The 27532-nt window shown below is 46.3% G+C and overlaps 1 long non-coding RNA gene across 1 annotated transcript in view; it reads right to left on the reverse strand.

Annotated features, from left to right (window-relative positions):
- Positions 1-9087: 9087 nt before the first annotated feature.
- LOC114805753 overlaps positions 9088-27532 on the reverse strand; it is a 186128-nt gene continuing 167683 nt past the window's right edge. Inside the window, exon 3 of the long non-coding RNA XR_003753775.2 lies at positions 9088-9600. This is a non-coding gene — a long non-coding RNA (uncharacterized LOC114805753). The remainder of the gene's footprint in view (positions 9601-27532) is intronic.

The raw sequence follows: 27532 nt of genomic DNA on the forward strand, positions 1-27532 counted from the left end.
TTAAGAGCTTGGGAGAGTACAATGCAACAGAGTTCCCTGCCCAAAACAAGCTTACAGTCTAGAGTTTGAATTCTCGTTGTGGTCAGGGAATGTGCTTATTTATATTATATTATAATTATATATATATACTCTCCCAAGTACTTAATACAGTGCTCTACAAACAGTAAACACTTGATGAATATGACTGACTGAATGAATGAATAGCGAAAGCTGGACTCCGAGCTGATTTCCAAATGCCTGACCCTCCCACTTAATGCCAGATGTCCAATCTCTGCAGCATTGCTCTACGTCTCCAATGCCCAGGTGGCCCTTGTGGCCCAGGAGGGCAGGGCCTGTGGTTCCACCGTGGCAATACCTCTGGGATGAGTGACTTCCTGAATGGTTTCCTGAGGTTCCAGGTAGAGACGCTCTGGCCCCGGGATAGAAAGTGAATCCATAGCCAAGAGATTAGCCCTGACCAACATTGTGAAAGTAAAAGAAGGGTCAAAATCCAGTCTGTTAAGATGTGGGGGTAACTGTCCCTGAGTGAGGGGAAACACCATCGACACTCTTTGTCTTCAGAGTCAGGGCGCTGAAGGGAGGGAATAAAGAAAGCAAAGAAAATAGACAAAAGGAAGCCATTAAGGGAACATTTTCTTTTGAAGGGAACAGAATTCATAGGAACATTTTTCTCGTTAACATAAACAAAGTCTGCTCTGAGGATTCCTGACAATGACTCCCTGTAAAAGGGGGATAAGATCCCCTCACTCCCTCCCTCAGACTGTGAGTCCTGAAGAGCAGAGGGACATTGTCCAAACTGGTTATCCATTATATGCCAGCACTTCGCACAATGCTTGGCATAGAGGAAGCACTTAAAGAGCATCACGATGATAGCAACCTCATCGTAATCACCATCATCATAACCATCACATCTTAGATAGCTCTGAAAGTATTTATTCAGCATTCTGGTGTCTTTCACTGTACAGGGCCCTGGGAGAATTCACATTCAGACCTCGGGGGAGATCAGTTATTTGCTCAACCCATTAGGTGTTTACTGGGGGTTGAAACATGGCAATACTATGTCCCCAGAGGGCATGAGGATCCTCACTTGAAACTCTCTTTTAGATAGGATTGTTCTTGGCTTTTTCTGCCAGGGTCAGGGGTGACTGTGACAAATCATAGAGATCTGGGTGATACAATGGAAACTCCTTGAGGGCAGGGAAATCCGTGTTTTATTTCTGTTGTGTTTTCCCCAGCACTTAGCACAGAGTGCATTGCATTCAGAGGATGCTCAATCAAACTCCCCCCCGCCCGAAGGAGTTCAATCCTGAACTCACCCTTCCATCTAGAGAATGCCAAATCTCCAACACCCCCTTCCCATCCACATGGATATTCACTCTCCTTTTTAAAAAATGGCGTTTGTTAACCACTTACTATGTGTCAGGCACAGTATGAAGTGCTAGGATAGATGCAAACTAATCAGGTTGGATGTAGTCCATATCCCATTCGGAACTCACTATCTTAATTCCCATTTTACAGATGAGGTAACTGAGGCACAAAGAAATTAAGCGACTTGCCTAAGATAACACCGCAGACAAGTGGTGGAGCCAGTATTAGAACCCAGGTCCTCTGACCCTTAGGCCTGTTCCCTATCCACTAGGTCATGCTGATTTTCTTATGCTTCTCCTCAATATTCTTCTCTAATCTTTCTGATTGGAGGATGGAAGCTGCCCAAATTTGAAGTGCTGCCATGCCTGGGGTTTGACAGTCTCTCATCAGTCAATCAACTGGTCAATCAATAGCATTTGCAGAGTGTAGAATAATGTAATAATAATATTAAGAAGAAGAAGAATGGTATTTGTTAAGCGTTTTCTATGTGCCACACACTGTTCTAAGTGCTAGGGTAAGATACAAGGTAATCAGGTTGGGCACAGTCCCACATGGGCCTCACAGTCTTATTCCCCATTTTACAAATGAGGTAACTGAGGCACGGAGAACTTAAGCGACTTACTCAATGTCACACAGCAGACATGTGGCAGAATTTGAACTAGAACCCAGGTCATTTGACTCCAATTATCTATCCATTGGGCCATGCTACTTCCCAAGCACTAAGCACTTAGGAGAGTAGCACAGAGTACTACTGTGTAAGTAGTGGACATGATCCCTCCCCTTCAGGAGCTTACAGCCTACTGTGGGAACCATACACTGAAATAACCAATGGGTGAAAAAGTAAGAAATGAAAATAATGAGATCTATGAGTTAGTGCTCAAGAAGTAACTCGCGCTGAGTTTCATGACTGCCTGGAGTCTGGTTTTCCCCCAGGGAGGATGGCCAGGTTTTCTGGTCTTGGATCCCCAGGGTCCAGCCCCCAGCCATCTCTCCCCTGTCCTGCTCCTTGCCCCCACCATCTTGGAGGGGATTGGTCTTCTCTGCTTGCCTAAAGCCCAGGCTCTGTCGTGCGCTCCATCACTTCTGATCTGGGCTGGCACCTCCCACGAAAAGATAAAGGCATCAATTAATTCAGCTACCCAAGATAAAAACTGTTGTGGTGGACAGGAGTGAGAGACGCATGTGGTATTGGGGAGCATTTGGAGACATTGGAGTGTTGCCAAGAAAAGCAGATGTGAGTCCCCTTTAAGAGAAGCAGGCTATGTGGGTATGTATGCATGATGACTAATTGCCCAATTGATTCTATAGCACTGTTATTGATGAGCTAATTCGGTTTGGGTACTGTTGTTCCCACTGGTACCATCACAGCGCAATAGGACGATTGACTTAACACTGTCATGCCGAGAAACAGGAAGAGCATCTAATAAAGAGCCTGCATGGCTTTTTTCAAGAATCCATAGAGCCCAGCAGTGATGAGGGATCAGATGTGTTCTGCCTTTTCCTCTGCGGCTGAGTGCATAAATCCAGATGTGTGCAGGGAAGAAGCATACCCTAGCCTAACAATGAGTAATAAAAAGCAACTCACAATCATAGGATGCGTGACACAATAATGAATTGTATATTACATGCCTACGGAACACAATCAAAATGGTCAATTTCTTCCTGGTGGAAATCCACAGGCAGAATTGGGACATAAAGGAAATCCCAGTTGGGGTCCTGGGCCCTGTTTCCCCTGTTTTCATGACCTGGTGATAAATGAGAAAAAGTGCAGATGTTCAGGTCTTCTTCCCTGCCGATGACTGGGTTTCCTCCTCTGTTTACGAGGCTGCTCTCCGGCTGCCTCATTTGTGTTGAGGGGCCAATCTTCCACCCCCTCCGTGCTCCTTCTGCCTGCCGGGCCTGGGGAGCTACACCCATTCACAACTGGAGACCACGAGCCCGCTTTCTTGGGAAGCCCTGGGGCCTGCGAGTGAGGGAGATATCTGAAGTCCAGTGCTAACCTTCTAGCTCTACCTCAGTCTTGTCTGTTTCGCTGCCAACCTATCACCCACATCCTGCCTCTGGCCTGGAATGCCCTCCCTCCTCATATCAGACAGATGATAACTCTCCCTACATCTCCTCCAGGATGCCTTCCCTGACTAAACCTTTCTTTCCTCTTCTCCCACTCCCTTCTGCATGGTATTTTTTAAGCACTTATTATATGCCAGGCACTGTACTAAGCACTGGGGTGGATACAAGAAAATCAGGTTGGATAGAGTCGCTGTCCCACATGGGGCTCCCAGTCTTAATTCCCATTTTACAGATGAGGTAACTGAGGGACCGAGAAGTTAAATGACTTGCCCAGGGTAACACAGCAGACACATGGCAAAGCCGGTATCAAAACCCAGGTTTTTCTATCTCCCAGTCCCGTGCTCTATCCACTAGGCACACTTGGTATTCTCCAAAGGACCAACAGAGTGGCTTCAGTTCCCTTAACTGCAGCCAATACTTTGACAAGGAAAGTTGGGTTCTGTGTTTGTGTCTGTGCTCAGCTGCTCAGAATCAGGGTGGCTCCTGGCAAGGGCACAGTGGGCACTCCAGAATGGGCCCCTGGGACCTCAGCTCCCAGAAGCTTGGGAGTTTCCAAGGCTGAAAGCATACTGCACTCATGGGGATTGAGCAGTGTACCCTAGTGGAAAGAGCCCAGGCCTGGGCGTTAGGAGACCCAAATTCTAATCCCATATCTGCCACTTGCCCACTCTGTGACCTTAGACAAGTCAATTACCCTTTCTGGGCTTCCAATTCCTCCTCTGTAAAACGGAGTCAAAATATTTACCCTCTCTGTCTCTTAGGCTTTGAGCTCCCATTGGGGCAGGAACTGTGTCTCATCTGATTATTTCATAGTCACCCCAAGGCACGACACTTAATAAATATCATTATTATCTATCCCAGTGTTTAGCACAGTGCTTGACACAGAGCAAATGCTTAACGAACACCATAAACATTCTAGTTGGCACTCTGGGGTAGAGGGTTGGTGATGTGATGTCCCATTCAGGAAAAATGGAAGAGGTGATGGGAAACACCTCATGTTGTGGCAAATACATGGAAAATACTTGGCAAGTAATGAATACTTACTGTGGGTGTTCTTTATAGGGAACCAGCTGTGTGCAGAACACTGTACTGAGCCCTGTGCTGTGCACCGGCTATGTATACCACACTTTGCTGAGTACTTTATGCAGAGAGCTGTACTGAGCAATTACTATGTGCCGAGCACCGTACTGAGCATTTACTGTGCGCAGCACACTCTACTAAGCTCTTGGAAGAGTCCAAGTCCTTGCCCTCAGAGATCTCACACTTGGTGGGGGGATACAGGCCGGCAGAAAAGATATAAAATTAGGAGAAGCAGAGGGAGAAGAGTGATGTGGCATAGCTGCAGCTAAAGGAGGCTAAACTTTGAAGAGATGTGGTGGATGCTAGCCCGGACACTTCACCTCAGGCAATAACACGAATGCCCTACAGCAGCCAGGAAGTTCTAACTCTGGCAAACTAGTTATTTCTTCAAAACTGGGCTGAGACCACTGTTTCAGCAATAGTGGGTTGCCTGGAAGTCTGGGAGACATTTCTGTCCAGTTCGTGGAATTTTTACCAAATGCTTTGCCACATCCGATTTTATTAAATATTTCTCATTCCAGTCTGGACAAAATTGTGGAATGTTCCAGGTTCCAAATCCATCTATAGCCAAGCTAGGTTACTTTGGACAGATCAATCAATCAAAGGTATTTATTGAGTGCTTACTGTGTGCAAAGTACTGTACTAAGCACTTGGGAGCGTACAACAGAAGAGTCAGTAGACATGTCTCCCTGCCCACAACAAGTTAAAGGTCTAGAGGGACAAATCACCCTCCACCCCAGCTACCTGTTGGGGTAGCTGTTTTAACTTTGGGACACTGCAAATATCAATTTTTTCTTCATTCCTGTTACTGACTGAGCATTTACTCTATCAGTGCCCTGTACTAGGTGCTTGGGAGCTCACTAAGAAGGCAGAAGGGAAACATTAACGTTATAATTGAACTTGTTAAACTCTATGTGTCAAGCACTAACCTAAGTGTTGGAATAGATACAAATTAATCAGGTCAGACACAGTCCCTGTCCCACATGGGGCTCACAGTCATGGGTGAAAGGCACCCACAGAAAGTTAGCAATTTATCAGACATCAAAGATAGCACCTCTGAGCAGACCCTTGGAGCTTCTGCCCCTTCTCTCCCTTTTCTGCATCCCCAGTATGGAGCACACACAAACATTTTTTTAAAAAATGGCATTTGTTAAGCACTTGCTATGTCCAGACATTGTACTAAGCACTGGGATAGATATGAGCTCATTGTGGGCAGGGAATGTGTCTGTATATTGTTGTATTCTCCCAAACTCTTAGTACAGTGCTGTGCATACAGTAAGCACTCAATAAATATGATTAAATGAATAAGTGAATGAATGAACATGAGTTAATCAGATTGGACACAGTCCCTGTCCCAAATGGGGCTCAAAGACTTAATCTCCATTATGTAGATGAGGTAACTAGGGCACAGAGAAGTTAAGGGACTTGCTCAAGGTCACACAGCAGACAAGTGAAGGATCTGGATTAGGAATCCAGTTCCTTCTGACTCCCAGGTCTGTGCTCTCTCCACTAGGTCACGCTTCCCTGAGTTTTGTTTCATCTTGATATTTCAGTAGTTCAACTGCATCACTATGTTTGCTGTGAGTTTTACTAATAACTTAGGAACTGATTTGCTAATTAGTTACTGCCTCATTTTAGTAACTACTTAAACTTTGCCCCAAGTAGGGGATTTGACATCTTTTTAGGGGGAAGTTAATGGCTTTAATTTTCATCTGGCAAGAAAAAATTAATCGATCAATAGGACATATTGAGCACCTAATATGAGCAGAGCACATTATTAAGCACTTGGAGGAGTAGGGTAGAGGCATGTGGTAAGCATGCGGCAATTACAAAAACTATTAAATCCTCTTTTGTCCATTTTTCCAAATCTGGTCACACTCTATCTCATTCTGAAACAACAGAAATAGAGTAAGTGTTTAAAACCTTTTAAATCTTAGCAGAAAAAACACAGGCTGTGGAAGTCAGAGAAACTGAGTTCTAAAGCCAGCTCTGCCACGTGCCTAATGTGTTGCTATGGGCAGGTCATTTAAACTCTCAGGGCCTCATTTTTCTAATCTGTAAAAATGAGGATTGTCCCTCCCCCTTAGCCTGGGAGTCCCATGTGGGACAGGGACTATGTCCGATCTAATTATCCTGTAATTACCCCAGAGCTTAGAACACTGCTTGGCAAAAAGTAAGTGCTTAACAAATACCACAATTATTATTGTTATTATTATCATTATTCTGTACATATTGTGTGCACCCTCTTACTAAAGTGCTAATCCATGTATGTATCCTCTTTTCCTTCTTCCTCCTACCTGCAACTTATTTTAGTGTCTGTATCCTCTGCTAGAATGTTATCTCCTTAAGGGTAGGGATCATGTCTACCAACTCTACTGTATGGTACTCTTCCAAATGGCCAAGTGGATAGAACACAGGCCTGGTAGTCAGAAGGACCTGGGTTCTAATTCTGACTCTACCACTTGTCTGCTGTGTGACCTTGGGCAAGTCACTTCAATTCTCTGTGCCTCAGTTCCCTCATTTGTAAAATGGGGATTAAGACTTTGAGTGTCATTTGGGACAGAGACTGGGTCCATGTCCATCACGATTTGTCTGTGTCCACCCTGGAGCTTAGTACAGTATCTGGTATGTGGTAAGTGCTTAACAAATACAATAATAATAATAAGTGCTTAGATGTCCTATACTACTATAATGCTATTAATTGATTGAGTGCTCAGTTGTCAGCCCATTTATAGTGTTGGCCAAGAATGTTGCCAAACCTCTTTTCACAAACATGTAAGTGGCTGCACTGAGTGAGCAGTGACTGGCCTGAGGGAAGCCTCAAAGTCAAAGCTTTATCTGGGCATTTTCTACTATCCTGCAGTCTCCAACAGCCTCTGAGCTGGGGCTGCCTGCCTGCCTGCTAAATACAGAGACGGGATTCTTCTCAGCTTTCAGTGTCTTTAAGACGGCCTAGTGCAAAATGCAGGGAGTGCTTTGAGGAGTCCAGATCTGCCTGGGGCTGGTTGTAAGGGCCTCGCCTCTTCGGAGAGTCTTCGTCAGCGTAACTTGGAGCATGGGCCAAAACTTGGGTTCTTTTGTGAACCACTTCCTGAAAGTTCAAAGCAGTGGCTGTCTGTGGTGGCCGGAATGTGGTTCCTCTGAACACGGTGTTTAGATTTGGTTACTCGGCTCCGGAAACAATCCCCCTTGAAACGTGGATGGAAACAAAGCCACGTATGGAACCTACTCCTCATCTGCTGGATCCAGCACTGGTTCCCATTCGCTTCCAGACTCGGACAATCCACTCTCCAGTCTGAGACATTCTGGAGACAATCCTGGGGTGTTGCCTGGCCATTGTGTACCTGTATGCCTCCAGACTCAGATAATCTACTCTCCAGCCTGGCTCAGCCCACGCTGCAAAGACCACTTCTTTCAAAAGTGGGAAGGTCCAACACAATGAACACATTGTCAGAATCCCTCAGCACCAGCACATGCTACTCCTTGGTTTCAGGGCCCATAATGACACCTCAGACAACTCCCCTTGAGCCCAGCCATTTCCTTTCTGACACCATGCTTATGGCCCTTTGCTGATGTGAGTGTCCAGTGTGGTATTGGAGCTGTGCCTGGCTGACTAAACAGGGCCTGGGTGGCGGTGGCCAAGGCCTGAAAGAAGGGACCATGCTGGGGTCGACCACCTGGTTGGACATTATTTAAGCTCAGAAAGGAATGAGCTGAGAAATCTGAAGATAGGGACTCCCCTTTCCTGGATTCTCGCCTTGTCTGCCGCCCCCTAAACTGGTCTAGGCCTCTGTTTTTTTATGGTATTTGTTAAGAGCCAGGCACTGTTCTAAACACTGGGGTAGATATAAGGTCATCAGGTTGGACAGAATCCCTGTCCCTCATGGGGCTCACAGTCTTAACCCCCATTTTACAGATGAGGTAACCGAGGGTCAGAGAAGTGAAGGGACTTGTCCAATATCACCCAGAAAACAAGTGGCAGAGCCAGGACTAGAACCAGATTCTTCTGACTTCCAGGCTCGTGCTCTATCCACTAGGCCATGCTACTTCTCAGGCCTAATGAAGAAAGCTGCACCTGGAGGGGAAGGGAGTATAGCAGCAGCACAGCCCCCACCACCTGTCTCCCCAAACCCAACATATGGCAGAAGACCTCCGTTATATGCGTAGCCCCCTACAGTCCCAACCCCTTCTGGGCCCAGCCCCTCCTTGCCCCCTGCACCTCCCAGGGATTCTTCCTCCCCTGTAGCTTGTATTTACTCTCATTTCCTGGGCCAGCCTAGAGATAGACCCGGTAGCCCATTGCTCACCCTTGTGGCAGGCAGGAGGGAAGGGAGGGAGTCTCAGGCTCACTATTGTCATCTCAAAGTACTACAGCCAGGCCAGTGGAGTTCAGGGGATCATACTGAACCCACACATTGGCACAGACACACAAGTAGGAGTACATGTACCTACACACACACACACACACACACAAACAGAACTCTTCCCCCTGGGTGGTCTGTGTCCAAGTTACCATTCAGCTGGATTTTCAATGTAAATTAAAGGTAGCTAAATAATAGCACTTTTATGTTAATTGCCAAAGTAACAATTTACTTCTCTCAATTACATTTGCTCTTTTTGTTGTTGTTTTTAAAGGAAGTGAAATCACTGGTCCAAGATAGAACAGAAGGTAAGACCGGGATTTCTTGTTTGTAATAACCGTGGCGTTCACATTATGCCTTTTAACATTTATCCCAAATCAGCCCTTTAATCTAGATGGCTTTGATCCTTGCTCTTTTCGGGAGTTCTCCAACCCAGAACTTCTCTGGCATAAATCAATCTTGAGGCGCTGGCAGGTAACAGGGGAACGGGCTGTGTCTAGTGTGTGCAGCCGACGGGGTTCTTTGCTGAATGGCATGAAAAAGCCTTGGAGCACTCAGGGAGGCATAATGGTGGCCAGGGACCCCTGCCAAAGGTAAGCCACAATCACCCTGTCTCTCCAGTGGCTGGAGTGGAGCCTGGTCTCCATAGCCATCCCCACAGGCTTGTACTTCTTCTGATCCTGACCTTCAGAGATGGAGAGTGGCATCAGAACTCCAGATCCTGGAAGCAAACAGAGTGGGGATAGCTGTATCCGAGGACATTGAAATGATAACAGCAACAACAATAACAATATTAATAACAATAATTGTTAAATTTTTGCTATGTGTCAAACTCTGCTCCAAGCTCTGCGACAGATACAAGATAATCAGATCTCAGGTGGTCCCTGCCCCATAGGGGGCTCACAGCTTAAGGAGAGATCCTGCAGCCATTAGAGGATTTAACCGTACATTCTTCCTGTCAGGGCGGCAAAAATGCCATTGAGGAGCAGATGACAGATTAATCCTTTCCTTGGGCGATCTCTTAAGGAACCAAGGGGGACAGCAGCTTGGCATGGGATCTGATGCCAAGTGAGTACCCCAGCTTTCTGTTGACCTCCCCTGAGCAGTTCTCTGAGTTTTTTGGCCCTGGTTGTTGAAACTCATCCAGTCTGGAAAAGAGAGAAGAAAATGGCCCTGAAGATGATGCTCAGTGGAAACACTCTCCTCTGTGGTCCTTGAGTTGAGCACAGGTCCATCCAAGGGAGACTTTGCCTCCAGGCTGATTTCTAAAGCCTTTTGGTCCCCCAACTTATCTCCCAAGAGAAGCAGAATTCCCAAAACTACAGAAAGGTTTTGCCCCACAGAATTACTGACCGACCAGCCAGCAAGCCCCAAGGGGAGAATTTCCCATGCCCTGCCTAGCCACCCCTGGTCCTGCCCTTGTCCATCTCGGAGGGCCCAGGCAGAGCGACAAACCTGATAACAGGAGACGCGGTTCCAAAACCTTCTGGAAAATCAGGCAAAACGGGGAGAAATAAATTCGACCTGGGAAGCAGAGTTTGACTCTGGGACATTTCAACGAGGCCTGGCTTTGTGAAATCACACCTGATCACTGCTTGGAGTACAGTGCAGCTAGGTGAGCCAGAGGGAACAATCAATCAAACCATTGATAGAATTTATTGAGTGCTCCCTGAGTGCATAGCACTCTACTAAGCGCTTGGGAGAGGATAGTACAACAGAGTTGGTAGACGCGTTTTCCACCCACAACAAGCTTATAGTCTAGAGAGGCAGACATACATTAATAAATAAATTATGGATATTATTGCAAATGCTGTGGGGTGAATCCAAATGCCCCAAGGATCTGGGATGGTTTCCAGCCCTCTGAACACCGATTGTTGACTCCTTCCCCATTGCTCGGTCGAGGGGCGGGGGCCCAGAGAGCTCTGTTGGTGGCTCCGGCCCTGGGAAGCTCCATGAGGAGTCAGGTCGGGGGAATGATGAGTGCCATGTGCTGCCGGGATGACTCAGCCTTCTCACAGACATAACAGCTTACTTGTCGGACAGACAGACGGACACAAATAGACTGCAGACCATTAAAAAGTGAAATCCCTGCAGGGAAGCCCTGTGAGATTCTACAGGAATACAGGAAATCTGCATTAGGGGATGTGGTTTCCTTTGGTCTCCTGCCTCAACAAGAAATCTAACTGAAAAAGCACACGTTTTGGGCCATCGTCCGAGCAGGAAAACCATAAAGACCCTCCCCAAAGAGTGCTTGCTCTCTGGGTATCAGATGCAAACATGTGCAGGATAAAATCCAGGGTCAGGGGTTGGGAATACTAGCACAGGGGAGAAGAGGAAATGAGCCTCCTCAAAATGGAGACTGGGTCTAAGTGGAAGGTGGGGGGAAGCTAAAAAGGTTTGTTTTTATTATCTGTTCTTAGGACCCCTGAAACAGGGTTGACAGATCCCCGATTAATCTCTCCTCTCCCCAGGTGACACCCCCTAACTGCCACTTCAGCACTTCACCACCACCTGGGCATTTGTGTACTCAACCCCTTCCTCTTACCACCCCCTCCCTACTGACTGAGCACTTTTCTGTTCACATCTGACCCTACCCATTATCTAACCACTAGCTCATATACGAATTCCTCTTTCCCTCTCCCTTCCATTGTTTTACTGTGTCTTCTCTGCTAACCTCTAAGCTCCTCTAGGGCAGGTACTAGGCCTACTGATTTTATTGTACTCTCCCATGCACCCGTTGTAAATATTTTTGTGTTTGTCTCCCCAATTAGAGTGTAAGCTCCTTGTGGGCAGAGAAGATGTCAGTTTGTTATTCTGAACTTCCCAAGTGCATAGCATAGTGCACCACACCAAAGGAGTGCTCAATAAATACCATTTCTACTACTACTGCTAATCAGCCCAGTGACCTGCCCACAGCATGTGTACAATAAATATTATTAATTGTTTGATTCAGGGCAGAGTGGAGCTGTTGCCCTTGGAGGAGTGGGGAAGCTGGCCTTGCAGAACAGCTTAGAAGAGAGGGAGCTGGGAGAGGGGTGGGAATGGCATGGTAGCTTAGAAGGAGGAGAAAACAGGACACCAGTAGCACTATCATCTTCCCACAATGAAACAGCAGGTGCTTCTGGTGTCCTGCTTGTGCTTCCTTTTTGTAGGGGACTTGGGAAAACCCCTTAATCGGGTTATTTTGGTTATTTTAGGTATGTGATGTGAAGTCAGATTAATCTAGCTTCATGACTTACTGTAAAATCCTCAGAGTCCAGGAAACGGTTACAGATGAATTTATCTAAAAGTGGACTTCTGTGAATTGGAATATTTGTCTACCCAAGATCTGAAAAAGGTTAAAACAAAGACAGGTAAATATCCTTTCAAGAGTGAGACTTGGGTGACATTGAGTTGGGGCTAAATTCTTCTTCTTCCTCCTCTCTGCTAAATAATTTCTCAGATCCCCAGAGGGCTCCTGACTGCCCTGGGATGTCCCCAAGAAAGCCAAGGGGAGTGAGGATTTGGGCCGTAGATTGGCAAAACAATTTGGAGTTTATGTACTCCATCTTTCTCAAGCAGCCCTCTCCCAGCAAAGATTGGCCAGCTCCCATGGGCCTCACAAGATCTCAGGTGGGCTCCCGACTTGAGTGGAGTTTTGAATTACTTCACATCTGTGGAACAGATTGGTCTGTGGAATGGGATTTGGGATTATTGGGATTCAGAGAGTCCTAGTGGTTGGACTAGGGCTCTCTGAAGAGCATGGAATCCCTGGGTTTCCATCTCTTCCGCATCACCAGGTCACTGTGATACCCTCCCCTGGGCACCGCTTCCCCCCCTACCCGGAGTGGTTGTGAACACGTCTTCACACTCTGTTACTTTCTTCCTGAAATTTATATTGTGTCTGCCTCCCCCTGCTAGATTGTAAACTCCTTGAGGACAGGGATCATGACTACTAACTCTATTGTACTTTCACAAGCAGTCAGTGCAGTGCTCTGCTCAGAGTAAGAGCTCAATAAATACTACTGATCGATGGATGGATACATTCCAGAGGACTCCTTCAGAGAATTATTGGTCCTGAAGCAAGTTGAGCCATAAGTCTGTCCTTCACTCCCCATCTATCACCCTTAGCAGATGCTGCTCACAGGGCCTGGGGAGGCCAGGGGAGGGGTCAGGAGGTGCATCTCTCCAACACTCTCATCCCTTTCAGTCCATTTCCTGTTGGATAGTCCCTTCCCACTGCCTTCCCTTCTCCCCTTCTGTGTCCCACCCTAATCCATGAACCTTCTGTCTTTCACACTGCTGCTAAATTGCCCCTCCAATGTCTTCCCAAGGATGCTCACACCCATCTGCTGTTTTTCAGACTTTCTCCACTCTATATATTTTCATTTAAACTCGTGAATACTGGTGGTCTCCTTCATTTTTCATCATAAGTGGCTTCCATTATTTGCAGGATGTTCTCATATGAAATCCCGTAAAGTGAACGTCATGCAGAGAGATGACTTCCTGAATCTCTAACTGGAAGATGTCCCCAATTACGAGAGGTCGAGGGGACAGGGCACACATGAGTGGATTCAAGTCTTTGGACAGAGTGGGGTCTGCGAGGACAGACCAATCTCCATCTCTCTGCATCACCCCCAAGTCGAAAAATACCCAAAGCTACACTTCCCCCTCCTTCTCGCCATTGTGTAGAAACTTTGGTTTCCTTCTTCGGTTCTGGGATTCCCCAATTCCCTGTCACATCATGCTGTCCGACTTTCTCGTCCGGGACGCGCCCTACTTGCTGAGTGACTAGAATGAGCCTGAAATCACTGGGGGCCATAACGGTTGCCTGCAGACTTGTTTGGGTCTGCAGGGAAATGTCCACCACAGAGCAAAACAACAACAAAGAGGAGAAATGACCGGGTTCTCCCATATTTGCGCAGCCCAGATGTTATTTACAGCTCGCTCTGTTTATGAAGCATTTTCGTAGGCCTGCTGGCTTTGATCCACACGCTCTGTCAGCCGGGAACACTCACGTCCTGTCACATGGCATCCTGAACGAATAAACCCACTGGGATTCAATCCTACTGACGAAGAGGAGATGTCGTCTCAAAAACAGAAAGGAAAGCACCACCAATAACCCAAAGGAAAGTCTGCAGGAAGATGGTCTAAATAATGACAACAGGGATGGCATTTATTATATGTTTGCTATGTGCTAGGCGCTGGAGTGGGTAGGAGATCATCAGATGGATCCCAGTCCACCCCACGTCCACATGGGGTTCGCAATCTATCTTATCCCCAATTATAGATGAAGAAACTGGAGCTCAAAAAGGTTAAGGGACTCATCCATGGTCACACAGCAGGCAGGCCAGGGGGCACAGCTGAGACACAAGCACCCAGTACTGTGCTCTTTCCACCTGGCCACTGCCTCCCTATGAAAGGGTCAGGAGGTAGGACATCCAAAAAATAGTTCTACTTTTGTGCCCAAGTCTCTGAGGCAGAAATCAAGGGACAGGAAGGCTTTCCCCTCCCTCTGGGGGTCATTATTCCATGACCTAAGGTCATTCATTCATTCAATCATATTTATTGAACACTTACTGTGTGCAGTGCAGTGTACTAAGCACTTGGGAGAGTACAATGCAACAATAGTCACATTCCCTGCCCACAACGAGCTTACAATCTAGAGTTGGGGAGACAGACATCAGTACAAATAAATAAAATTACAGATATGTTCATAAGAGCTGTGAGGCTGGGAAGAAGGAAGAGCAAAGGGAGTAAGTCAGGGCAACACAGAAGGGAGTGGGAGATGAGGAAAAGTGGGGTATAGTCTGGGAAGGCCACTTGGAGGAGATGTGCCTTCAATAAGGCTTTGAAGCAGGGGAGAGTAATTGTCTGTTGTATTTGAGGAGGGAGGGTGTTCCAGACCAGAGGCAGGAAGTGGGCAAGGGTCGGCGGCAAGGCAGGCGAGATCGAGGCAAAGTGAGAAGGTTAGCACTAGAGGAGCAAGCGAAGTGTGCAGGCTGGGTTGTAGAAGGAGAGAAGTGAGGTGAGGTAGGAGGGGGCAAGGTGGTGGAATGCTTTAAAGTCAATGGTGAGGAGTTTTTGTTTGATGCTGTTTGATGTTTATTGGAGGTTATAAAGGGCAACCTCAAAGATGCGGGCGATCTCTAAGGGTGATGCAGCTTGTTGCTAAAATTGAAAGTTATGAACAAATCACCCAAGAAAAATTTCTTCTCCAGCAAGAGGAAGAGAAAAGTTGAAAAGATGTTCAGTTGTTTGAGAATGTTTGAAGGTATTGAACATTTGAAAAATACTTAAAATTGTGTCTCTCCACCCTTGCCTTTCTGTCTCTAGCCATTAACCTGTGAGAGTATTCATGAGATCATTTCTGTTTCGAAGAGGATGAGCCCCTCCCCCTCAAGATATATTTCTGATTCATTTTCAAGGAAATTCTGGCTGTGGAGATGAGGAAAAAAACAAAATATATTGCTGCAGGGAGTACCTAGAGGTGAGAGGCTGAATATTCACGGAACAGAAAGTATTGCAACAAATCTTCATTTTCATGATCATTTACCTAGACAGGGCTATGGTTACTTCTAATTCAACTAAAAGCCAGCTGGACTTTCCTTGCAAATGACTGTTCTGCATGGAAGATGAAAAGAGAGTTACAGGAGAAAAAAAATATTATTCACTTCCTCACTAATAAACACTGCTTCAGTCCCCAATTTAAGTAGACCCTCAGGAAGCCAGTAATGACCAGACCGCCAACAGTTTTGTTCTTGGTTTCTCCACTTGGATGGCTGGTGAGGTCTGGGGTGCCCCTGCACCCCGACTCTAGGCATCTCAGCATCTTGGTACGGATGATAGCACCAAGTTGGGGAGGAACACCCCACTATCTAGCTCCCGTTCCTGCTCTGCAAGTGACTCATGTTCTAATCAGACCACAGTCAGCTCATCTTCCTGCAGCTCACTCTAACTTGGATGTGGGCTTTTTGGGTCTCTTGTTGGGACTCCTGTCCCTCTTCCTGTTTTCTCACCTTTGAAAATACCACAACACGTTGATCCACTTCTAAAAGCTGGGAAAAATGGGGATATAATCATCCTGGCCATTCCGTTCACCCTGATTCGGTCCAAGACTAGCACTGAGTGTGTTGCAATAATAATTGTGATATTCATTAAATGCTTACTATGTGCCAAGCACTGTACTAAGCGTGGGGTGGATACAAGGTAATCAGGTGGGCCACAGTCCTTAGCTCATCTCAGGCTCATAGTCTAAGAGAGAAGGAGAAGTTTTGAATCCTCAATTTATAGATGAGGAAACTGAGGGACAGAGAAGTTAAGTGACTTGCCTGAGGTCATTCAGAGTGGGCAAGTGGTGGAATGGGAATTAGAACCCAGGACCTCTGACTCCCAAGCCAGTGCTCTTCTCACGGGGACAATGCTGCTCACTGTCTGAGTCCCTTAGACAAAGGATCTCCAATAAGAGGAACAGCTGTGGGGGATGGGACTGAGGAGAGGATAGAACATAGGCCTTGGAGGGAAATGTAATCCGAAGAACAGACAGCATTATCTTCGGTTAAAAGGTGCAGTCAAATCCTGCTCCCCCTGTACTGATTTTTGTTTTCATTTGGGGTATTTGTCCTTGTCTTTGATGTTGTTTCAGTGTTTCATTGTTCCTTATATATCTGTCACCAGTCCCCTCTTTCCACTTATATTCTCAGATTGTGTATCCCCCGAAGGAGAGGGACCATGGTTAATTCCCACTTGCGAATTCTTTCCCAGTGCTTATTATAGTGCGGTACACACAGTCCTTAATAACCTCTTCCTACTACTACTACTTCAAGGATGGCAAACACCCCATAGGGAGTAGATTTCCAGGAAGAGTAAGTAAGGACAGTAGATGGATCCCTTAAAATGAGCTTTGAGCTGGATGAATGAATGCTTATGGCTATTACCTGTGGGATGTCTCTGCCTTTGGCTCAAGTCACTTGGCAATGTTCATCCATGACATTTTTGTAATGAGGCTGATTGAATTTATGGTGTCAATATTTCACTCATTCATGGTAGTTACTGAGCCCTCACTGGGTAATGAGCACTTGGCTAAACACTTGGGAGAGTGCAACAGAAGAGAAACAGATGATCCCTGCCCTCCAGGAGCTTACAGCCTATTGGGGATAACAGGCAGACATAAATTTCTCCCAAACAGAGGGTGCAGGAGGAGGAACAAGTGTAAAACAAGTAGAGTAGTATGGAGCCTATCAGGATGGAATAATAGCAGGAATCATTGGGTGTACCAATGAATTAACCCACAAATACACAAAGGCTGATGGGCTTGGGAGTAAATATATAAGTACTAAGGATAATTTTTGAGCCCATGGGATGTTGGGAATTAATACTGGAAGGCTTCCTGGCAGGGTCGCTTAGTCTGGTAAACCTCATCTCTGCTCCAACGTATTTATTTTTCAGAGCAATAATCTGAACATTCTTAGGAAAGCAACAGTGAAAATAGCACTGGGACATAAATAGTTTCTCTTCACCTCCCCCTGGCTTCCTACCTCTGCTCAATTCATCTTCTCTTTCCTCTTCAAAGAACTGTTTTATCGGTGTGCTGAAACACCTCTCTGGAATCAAGATGGTAACCAGAATGGTTTCAGGGAGGAAAAGCAGCCAGCTGGAAATCCTGTCTTAATTCCAAAGATCAAAGGTGCATTTATTTGCTGCTCTTATGCGTTTTTCCAGTTTCAGTGCATCTTTTTTTCTGAAAGCTACATTGTTTAGTCTGAACTGGCCATTCATAAATTCCCCAGGGTCTATTCTGAGATGATGAGCAGGCAATGAGGTCAGCTGGGAAGAAAAAGACACCCAAATCCCCCCCCAACAAGCCCTGGCCCGGTCTCCAACCTCCTTAATCCACAAGCCCCATATGGGATGGAGGCCATGTCCGATCTGATTATCTAAATCCACCCAGCTCTCAGCACAGAGCTAGGCACATAGTGGTCCTTAGCAGATGCTACAGTAATGATGAGTTGGAGAGATTCCAGAGAAAGGCCATAATGCCACATCTGGACTAGTAAGTTGTGGCCAGGGAGGGAGAGCCGAAATAGTCTGCCCCAACCCTGGGCTGCTGCAAACGGCCATGGGCCAGCCCAGCCCTGGTGGGATCACCAGGGCAGAACCAGCCACTGGGGCACTAGGCTCATAAAATCAGACTGTTGCTGTGGGTGATGAGTCTACAGGAACGAGTCAAATCCCTCCTACCTTTCAGATCTCAAGGTGTAGGCTCAACTCCTCTCTGTCGAGCTCTGATCTGTGCACAGCAGAGGCACTGACTCCATACTCGCCTGTTTCCCGAGAGCCGTTTGCAGCTGGTGGTTAGGGAGGTCTGATTCAAGTACTAAGTATTTTAAAACTTTTCCTGGAAAGAAGCATCACCTCCCTGGGTTTTCTTCCTTGAAGTCTGGAAGGTGGAAATTGGCAGGGCTATGGGGGCTGGGGAAAAAACTAGCCCAACGTGTCATTATAGGCTTGTTTACTCCTTCATTCGTTTTTCTGGGAACACAGACAATTTATCATGGCCAATTAAAGGGAAACCACATATAACAGGCGCTTTACTAAATTGTTCCTGAAGCAGATTTGCATCCCGTGCTGCAGAGCTGAACTAATGGGGGCATCAGGACTTCAAAGGGGCAGATTCCCAGTTGGGAATTCCACTGGTTTTCCTCAGACCAAAGCTGGGTAGAGATGCCAGGTCAATTTTGCACCAATGACCAGAGAAACTCTCTCTTGTTAGACAAACGTGCTTCTATGCTTTCTGGCGCACCACTTCTCCTGACCAGCCTTCCAATTGATTGGATGGGATGAGGGCCTGCAGGCTCATTAGAGACAGGGTCTAGAACACAATTTGGAGGTCTTTGAATGTAGTAATAGTGCTGCTGCTGCTGCTGATGATGTTGGCATTTATTAACCATCTACTCTTGGTAGACATATGATGATAAGAAAGGACACAGCTCCTGTCCAACATGAGGCTCACGGAAGTACGGAAAGTGGATATCTTTTTACCCTTTAACGGATGAGGAAATTGAGACCCAGATATATTAAGAGACTGGCTCAAGGTCAAACAGCAGGCAAGAGGCAGAGTTTGCAGTCTTGCATTTCTTCCTCTCTCCAGGACATCTCTACCTGGACATCCCAAATCCTCCCCGCCACCTAACTTGCTCATCACAGTTGACAACACCACTAGCCTCCCCGGCTCTCAAGATCACAGCCTCAGAAGCAGCGTGGCTCAGTGGAAGGAGCACGGGTTTGGGAGTCATAGGTCATGGGTTCGAATCCCTGCTCTGCCACTTGTCAGCTGTGTGATTGTGAGCAAGTCAATTAACTTCTCTGTGCCTCAGTTACCTCATCTGTAAAATGGGGATTAAGACTGTGAGACTCACGTGGGACAACGTGATTACCCTGTATCTACCCCAGCGCTTAGAACAGTGGTCTGCACATAGTAAGCACTTAAAAAATACCAACATTAGTATTATTATTATCTTTGATTTCTCCCTCTTTCACCCCCCATATTAAATCTCTCATATGTCAGTTCTTTCCCCCACAACATTTCCAGAATCCATCCCTTTCTTTTCATCCAAATGGCCATCACATTGGTCTAGCTATTTGTCATCTGCTGGTTAGACTACTATATCAGCCACTACCACTTTAGCACTTGTGTACCAGCTATTATTATGCACATCTGAGTATGTCTTAATACTGTACTGCTTCCTTTTAACTGTAGCTTACTTAAGTATTTTTCTCTTTACTTTCATATAAGCTCCTTGAGAGCAGGGATCAAGTCTACATCTAGTGCACTCTCCCAAGCACTTAGCACAGTGTTCTCAATAAATTAAAGTGATCAGTTGATTATGATTACTATCCCCTAGACTGTAATCTCATTATGGGCGGGGTACATATTCCATAATTCTGCTGTGCAGTACTCTCCCTAGTGCCTAGTACAGTGCTCTGCACATAGTAAACGCCCAATAAATGCCATGGTTTGACTGATTGATTATTATTATTATTATGGTTCTTGTTAAGTGCTTACTATATGCCAAGCACTGTTCGAAGCACTGGGGTAGATAAAAGTTATCTGGTTGGACGCAATCCCCGTCCCATAGAGGGCTCACACTTAATCCCCATTTTACAGATGAGTTAACTGAGACACAGAGAAGTGAAGTGACTTGCTCAAGGTCACTCAGCAGACACATGGCAGATTTGGGATTAGAACCCAGGACCTTCTGACTCCCAGGCCCGTGCTCTAGCCACTAAGCCATGCTACTCCTCTACTTCTGCTGCTTTTACTACTGCTTTAAAGCGCTCAATCACCTTGCGCTCTTCTACATCACTTTGCTACTCTCCTATTACAACACAGCCCGCACTCTTCGTTCCTCTAATGCTAACCTTCTCACTTAACCTCGATCTCGTTTATCTCCCCCCAACCTCTCGCCCACATCCTGCCTCTGACTTGGAACGCCCTCCCTCTTCATAATAGATAATTGCTTTCCCCCACTTCAAAGCCTTATTGAAGGCATATCTCCTCCAAGAAGCCTTCCCTGCCTAAGCCCTCCTCTCCTCTTCTCCCACTCCCTTCTGTGTCACCCTGACTTGCTCCCTTCATTCATCCTCCCTCCCACCCCCACAGCACATATATTTATATATACATGTATATCTGTAATTTATTTATTTATTCATGTATATTAATGTCTGCCTCCCCCTCAAGACTGTGAGCTCGTGTGGGCAGGTAAAATGTCTGTTTGTTTTTGTATTGTACTCTCTCAAGCGCTTACATAGTACTTCGCATGCAGTAAGTGCTCAATAAATATGATTGAATTGAATTTATCTGCTGTTCTTGCTGTTGCTGCTACTACTATTACTATTACCACCACATGAGTGTCCCTTCCCACAAGCTCATCAGGTACCAGGAAAACGAAGTGTCCTGCCTTTGAAATGTCCCCAGCCAAAGCAGCACACAAGAAAAGTGATTCTCCAAGGAAACATGCAGTGAGTGGTCTCTGTGGTGGGTCCCATGTGGAAGCAGAGTGAATTGTTGGCTCTCCCCTCTGTGCTCGCATCGGGGTCAGCGGGTGGTTCTTTCCTGGGTTGGCTCTCTGTGACTGCCGTGTGAAGTCATGCTTCCCCCCAGGTTCCCCAGGAAATAGTACAGGAGAATTCCTTGTTCATTTCCTGTGGTCGGGATGGACTTTCCTCCAGGCTCATGTATCCCTCCCACTCCTGGGAGGTGGGAGAAGAGGGAATCAAGAGCTTTGTTAAATCCCCACGGGGCCAGAGATTTGGGGTGGGGGAATCCTGAGAATGGTGGCTCATGCCTCTAGGAAATCTGCTTATTCTGAGAAATGCACAATTAGCTAGCCTCCAATAATTAGTCACTGCTAATTTGAGAGAGTCATTCAGGAGGTAAGAGTCTAGCGCCAGTGATTCATCTGTTTCTCTTACGAGGATTAAGTGCCCTATTGAACAAAGAGGCCATTCGTATTACACCATTTCTATCTGACAAATCCGAGGGATGTGGGATGTTAAGAAATGGACTTACTCCAAAGAGCACAGTTTATATTTGGAGGATGGCAAGACTAGCATCAGCACTGTATTAAAAGCCGTCAATAATATCTATGGCACTGTGGACGGAGCTCTGTCTTAATCACTTGAGAGAATAAGATAGTTCGTAGAACCTATCCTTGCCGTCAAGGAGTTTACTGTGTGCAGAGCACTGCACTGAGCACTTGGGATACTATGGTAGAGACATGATCCTTGCCTTTAAAGGGCTTTACAGTCTACTGGGTGTAGAGTACTGTACAGAGCAGTTGGGAGAACACCCTAGAAACAAAAAGCATAATCCCTGCCCTCACAGAGTTTGCAGTCTACTGGGTACAGAGTACAGTACCAAGCACTTGGGAGAACACCACAGAAGCAAAAAGCACAATCCCTGCACTCACACAAGGAGCTCACACAAAGAATTTATACTATTTAACTGGATAGATGTGGCATCCATGGAAGTTTCAGCCAATTGGAAAGTTAGACAATGGGATTTCTCAATAGGACCATCTACCTGTTCTGTAGCTTGATGCCAGATTGGCTTCTTAGTCCATCAGTCTCCCGAAGGAAATGATTCCTTTCTGGATTTGGTTTTCTTCCTCTGTGTCTATCCCTGTATGCTATGTAGACCAGTCTGACCGAAGGAAGCCCAGGTTGCAGAAAATTATCCTTCCCACCTTCAAAATCTCATTGAAGGCAAACTACTCAAAGAAGCCTTTCCTCACTAAGTCCTCATTTCCTCTTTTTCCCACTCCCTTCTGAGTAGCCCAGATTTGCTCCCTTCATTCACCCCTCCCTCCGCCCCATAACACTCATGTACTTAGCTATAATCTATTTATTTATACTAATGTCTGTCTCCCGCTCTAGACTGTGAGCTCATTGTGAGCAGGGAATGTGTCTACTAATTCTTTTATATTGCACTCTACCAAGCACTTAGTAGAGTGCTCTGCATACAGTAAGTTCTCTCAATAAATATGACCGATTGATTTACTGAGTGTAGGAATCGCCAGGTCTTCAAGGAAATTGTTCAATAGGAATGCTTCACTGAGTGTGAAAAGTGATCCACACACATTTCTGTGTGGTCTCGAATGGGTGTTCCCTGAGCACAATCAGAGGGTGGGAAAGTGTCTATGTGATTGGGTCCAGAATGGTCAATGGAACTGGTAAACTGCAGCAGACTGGTTTCTAAAGGTTTGGAGGTATATTCTAGAAACCAATTCCATGTCTTTTATTCATTCATTCATTCATTCAATCAGTCATATTTATTGAGAGTTTACTGTGAGCAAAGCACTGTACTAAGCACTTGGAAAGTATAATGCAAGCAATAGAGACAATCCCTGCCCACAACAGGCTTACAGTCTGGATAGGGGATTATGGCATCCTCAAACATTACTGCTTACAATCTAATGCCCTAGAAGAGAGAATTGCCCCATTTACCCTAGAGAAGCAGCATAGCCTAGTGGATAGAGCTATGGGCCGGGGAGTCAGAAGGACCTGGGTTCTAATCTCGGCTCTGCCACTTGTCTGCTGTGTAACCTTGAGCAAATCACTTAATTTCCTTGGGCCTCAATTCTCTCAGCTGTAAAGTGGGGATTAAGACTGTGAGCCCCATGTGAGACAGGGACTGTGTCTAACTTGATTAGAACTGTGCTTGACACATAGTAAGCCCTTAACGAATACCAATATTATTATTATTATTACATGACTCCGTTCTGCTCCACTAACAGTGGTGAAAGGTATTGACATTCCACTTTCAGCAATGACATGTTCTACCACATCATCAAGAAGCTGCTTTAGGATCCTAAGAAATTTCTCCTTGTAATCCACCGGCGACCCAGCCCAGGCCAGTTGATGTCCCTGAACCCCTTCAAAAGACCTGCATTTTTCTTGTATTGCGTGAAGCAAAAATGATGCCATCTAAAAGTACAGTGCTACTCTGGGAGAGTGCTGCTTATCATATTCTGGGGAGTTGTCCCAGGGGCCTGAAGAGAGCAGTGTGATGCTATCATAGTGGATCCCAACATTTACCACATGTTCCCACCAACCAGTAAGTACCTTAGAAGGTGGTGAGTAGTGATTAATCAAGCCCCTGTTTTCATGCAGGACAAAACCAAATATGGGTGTTTTTCAAGTCTTGCTGTTGAAACAAACATGCCCCTGTACATCGGCCTGGAAGTAAGAAGGAATTGGGTTCTAATTCTGGCTTTGTTACATGTCTGCTGCGTGACCTTGGGCAAATCATTTAACTTTTCTGGGCATCAGTTACCTCATTGGTAAAATGGGAATTAAGAGTGTGAACGCCCCCCTTGGGACAGGGACAGAGTCACGTGATTGACTTATATCTAACTCAGCTCTTAGAACAGTTCATGGCATATATAGTAAATGTTTAACAAGTACATAATTATTATTATCATAATTGCTAATAATAATAATAATTAACACAACAGACATGGACTAGAGAGGTCAAGTGGCGCTATGCAAGCCACTGGCACTAGAATTAACTCCTCTGGGTGGCTTCTCGGTCCTGTAGTCTTTGTGGAGGGAATGAGGCTTGTCCATTGTTTGGGATGGGAAACTCCATCATTATCATCATCACCAATTCTTTGATGTAGGTGACATTCTTAAAGTCTTCCTTTTATGAACCTTTATGCCATACTGGCAGGTCTTACAAAGGGGTTCAGTGGCATCAGCTGGCCTGGGCTGGGCCCACCGATGAGTTGCACCGAGAAATTTCTTAGGATCTTAAAGCGGCTCTTTGGTGATGTAGTGGGACATGTCAGGGCTGAAGGTGGAATGTCAGTAACTTTCTCTATCATTCACAGAGCAGAGCTGAACCATCTAATTATCCTAGGTTTCCTCTTGATCAGTACCAAAAGGCATCATGGATGAACCTCTCACTTGACAATCTTAATCTCCACTTTACAGATGAGGTAACTGAGGCCCAGAGAAGTACAGTGACTTGCCCAAGGCTACACAGCGAGCAATTGTCAGAGCCGGGATTAGAGGCCAGGTCCTCTGACTCCCCGGCCCATGCACTTTCCAGGATAGGCTTTGCTGCTTCAAAATATCTTTTCCAACAGTGGCGGCTGATCCAGGTAGAGTACAGCTATACACCACCATTGATATCCTCAGAGTTCAGTCAGCCCTGCTGTAGGACCAGGAGAAAAAGCATGGGTCTGGGTTTCGGGAGACCTGGGTTCTAGTCCCAGCTCCACCAGATGACATAGGCCTTGCCAGCGTCCTGCCCCCCATCCCTGCCTACTTGCTCATTGTTCTCTGTGCCCCAGCGGGGGCATGTTGGGCAGGGACAAGAGAGAACGAGTGATGTTGTGACAGCCACTAACATTAGAACCAAATCGGCCCTGCAGATTTTTGCCCTTGAGTCTAAGAACTAAAGCACTACCATCAGCCCTGAAGGGGAAATCCACTGCCATCAGGTTCAACTCATTCGGAGTAGCAACATTCAAGCAAGCCACTGTCTCCACAAAAAAAGGCACGAAAGGCTTTCCAAACTTAGGCTTTCTGAGGAGATGCTGGGAAAAATGTAATAATTGTGATATTTGTGAAGTGCTTACTATGTGTCAGGCACTGTACGGAGTGCTGGAGTGCTGAGTGCTGGAGTGGTTATGAGCAAATTGGGTTGGATACAGTCCTTGTCCTAAGTGGGGCTCACAGTCTCAATCCCTATTTTACAGTTGAGGTAACTGAGGTCCAGAGAAGTGAAGTAACTTGCCCAGTCACATAGCAGACAAGTGGCAGAGCTGGGAATAGATCCCATGACCTTCTGACTCCCAGGACCATGCTCTCTTCACTGTGCCATACTGCTTCTCAACTACACTATGCTGAAACACTGAGGCAGTGGAAAGAAGAGAACACCTGTGCTCCAGAACCATCAGAGCCTCAAGCCTGGGATTTTCCCTGGGGCCAACCCTCAAAGAGCAAGCGTCACATGGCAGAACCCAAGCGAGCCATCCAGAAAACCGGCCGTGCCTGGAATGGGCCGAACACATTCCTTGTGGCTGGGAAACTGCACCCAGTTTGGAAGGATGCCGGATGGATGCAAGGAGTAGAGTCCGACCCTGACTGCAGGATCTGAAAGCCAAGTTTGGGCATGACAGTTTCCCAGCTGAAAAGAAGGCTGGACCAGCTATTTTTAAATTATTCCAGGGGCAATGGGAACACTGTCTGTCCCAAATGATGATTTATACCATTCAGTGAGTTGAGCCTGGGAACGAGACCAGCTGGAGCATTGGTTAAAAAGAGCGAGGAGACTGGCAGGCTTCTGGGCGGGGCCCTGACTTGGGAAGTGGACCTAGAATCCCTCCATTTTACGAAGAGGAGGAGCTGGGTGCAAATGGACGGGTGAGGTCTCGCGGGAGATAAACATGGCTTTGTAGGGCCTGTTTTGCTAATGGCAAAACTTCATCAGGCCATTCTCCCACCACCTAAAATGTAAGCCTGTGTGGGGGCCGAGTGCTGGAGTTATTGATGGGATGAGCCAGCATGCCCTTCAGGGAACTGCCGGGCAGAGTCCACCTTCAGTAGAGCATCGAGAGTCAAACCTGACAGGAGGTCTTGAAGGAAGGCTACCAGGGTTGGCCACAAAGGCACATTTGTCTTCTTGAGTAGTTTGGTCAGTGTTACCAGTCCATGAGCATGGGTGTGTGTGTGTGTGTGTTTGTATGTGTGCATATTTCTGGCCAGACACTTTGGGTGGAGTAAGAACTCTCTTAGACCAATAGGGTACCCATTAGTGCATTGCTGCACTCTGTTGTCTCTGAGTGAACAGCCTATGAAGCAAGCAGGCACTGGACTGCTGAAATGGAAGAACTGGCCTCAAATGGGCAAACATTTTCAGAATAGATAAGCAACAACAATGACAACATAATAAAAATAATAATAAAATTTTATAATAATAGTGATAGTGGTATTCATTAGGTACTTCTGTGTTACACACTGCATACACAATATAATAATGTTGGTATTTGTTAAGCACTTACTAAGTGCAGAGCACTGTTCCAAGCGCTGGGGTAGATACAGGGTAATCAGGCTGTCCCACGTGAGGTTCACAGTTAATCCCCATTTTACAGATGAGGTAACTGAGGCACAGAGAAGTTAAGTGACTTGCCCACAGTCACACAACTGACAAGTAGCAGAGCAGGGATTCAAATGTATGACCTCTGACTCCCAAGCCTGGGCAGTTTCCACTGAGCCACGCTAAGCAGCTCAGACTCAGTCCCTGCTCCACACAGAGCTCACAGCTTAAGGGGAAGGGAGAATAGGTATTGAATCCTCATTTTAGAGTTGATGAAACAGGTCCAGAGAAGTTAAGCGACCTGGCTAAAATAACATAGATTAGAACCCAGGTCTCTAGACTCCCAGCCCTGTCTTCTATCCACTAGACCATGGTGCTTCAAAATAAGACCATCCAGATTCATCTGATCTGATCTGAAATTGCCCTAGAAAAGCATCATTTTTGCCCAGTTGGGTTTTTCCCTAGTTGTCCTAGATGCTAGGCAAGAATTAATTTCAAACAAAAATCTGTATTGTTTGTATAGCACGAACGTCTAGTTAGTTGGAAAAACATGTTTTTTAAATTAAATTTCCTTTGAAAAACAATGGCTTAAGTTAAGGAAAATATGTTTTGGAAAACATGAAAAACTTTGAGAAAGCTAAAACTGGAAGGCGAATGAAGACGGTTTGGGGCTTTCCCCAGCCCCCAGTGCTGCCGCTGCCACCCCTCTGTCCATAATGAGAGCCAGCCGGTCAGCCTCTCTCCAGAAACAAAGCAGCGCCGTGTACAAAACCGGTCCTGCACGAGTGCCCGCTCTAGCCCCTCCTGCCACCATTGCCATTACCCAGCGGGAGATGAGAAATGCGCAGCTGCAGGAAAGATGGGCAACTCCCCAGGTGCTGCTGCAGGAGGAGGCAAGTTGTGAAGGCAGGGCAGCTGCCCAGCTCCCCCTTAACCCCTCACCTCACCTCACCGTGCTCCCAGGCACAAGCTTCCAGCAGGTTGTGTAGGTGGGCAGGCTCAACTGTTGTCATTATTGGCCTGGCACCTGACGGGTAGGTGGCACTTAGTATGGAGGGAGAAGTAGTCT

Source organism: Ornithorhynchus anatinus, chromosome 19, assembly GCF_004115215.2.
Source record: "Ornithorhynchus anatinus isolate Pmale09 chromosome 19, mOrnAna1.pri.v4, whole genome shotgun sequence".
Classification (NCBI taxonomy): domain Eukaryota; kingdom Metazoa; phylum Chordata; class Mammalia; order Monotremata; family Ornithorhynchidae; genus Ornithorhynchus; species Ornithorhynchus anatinus.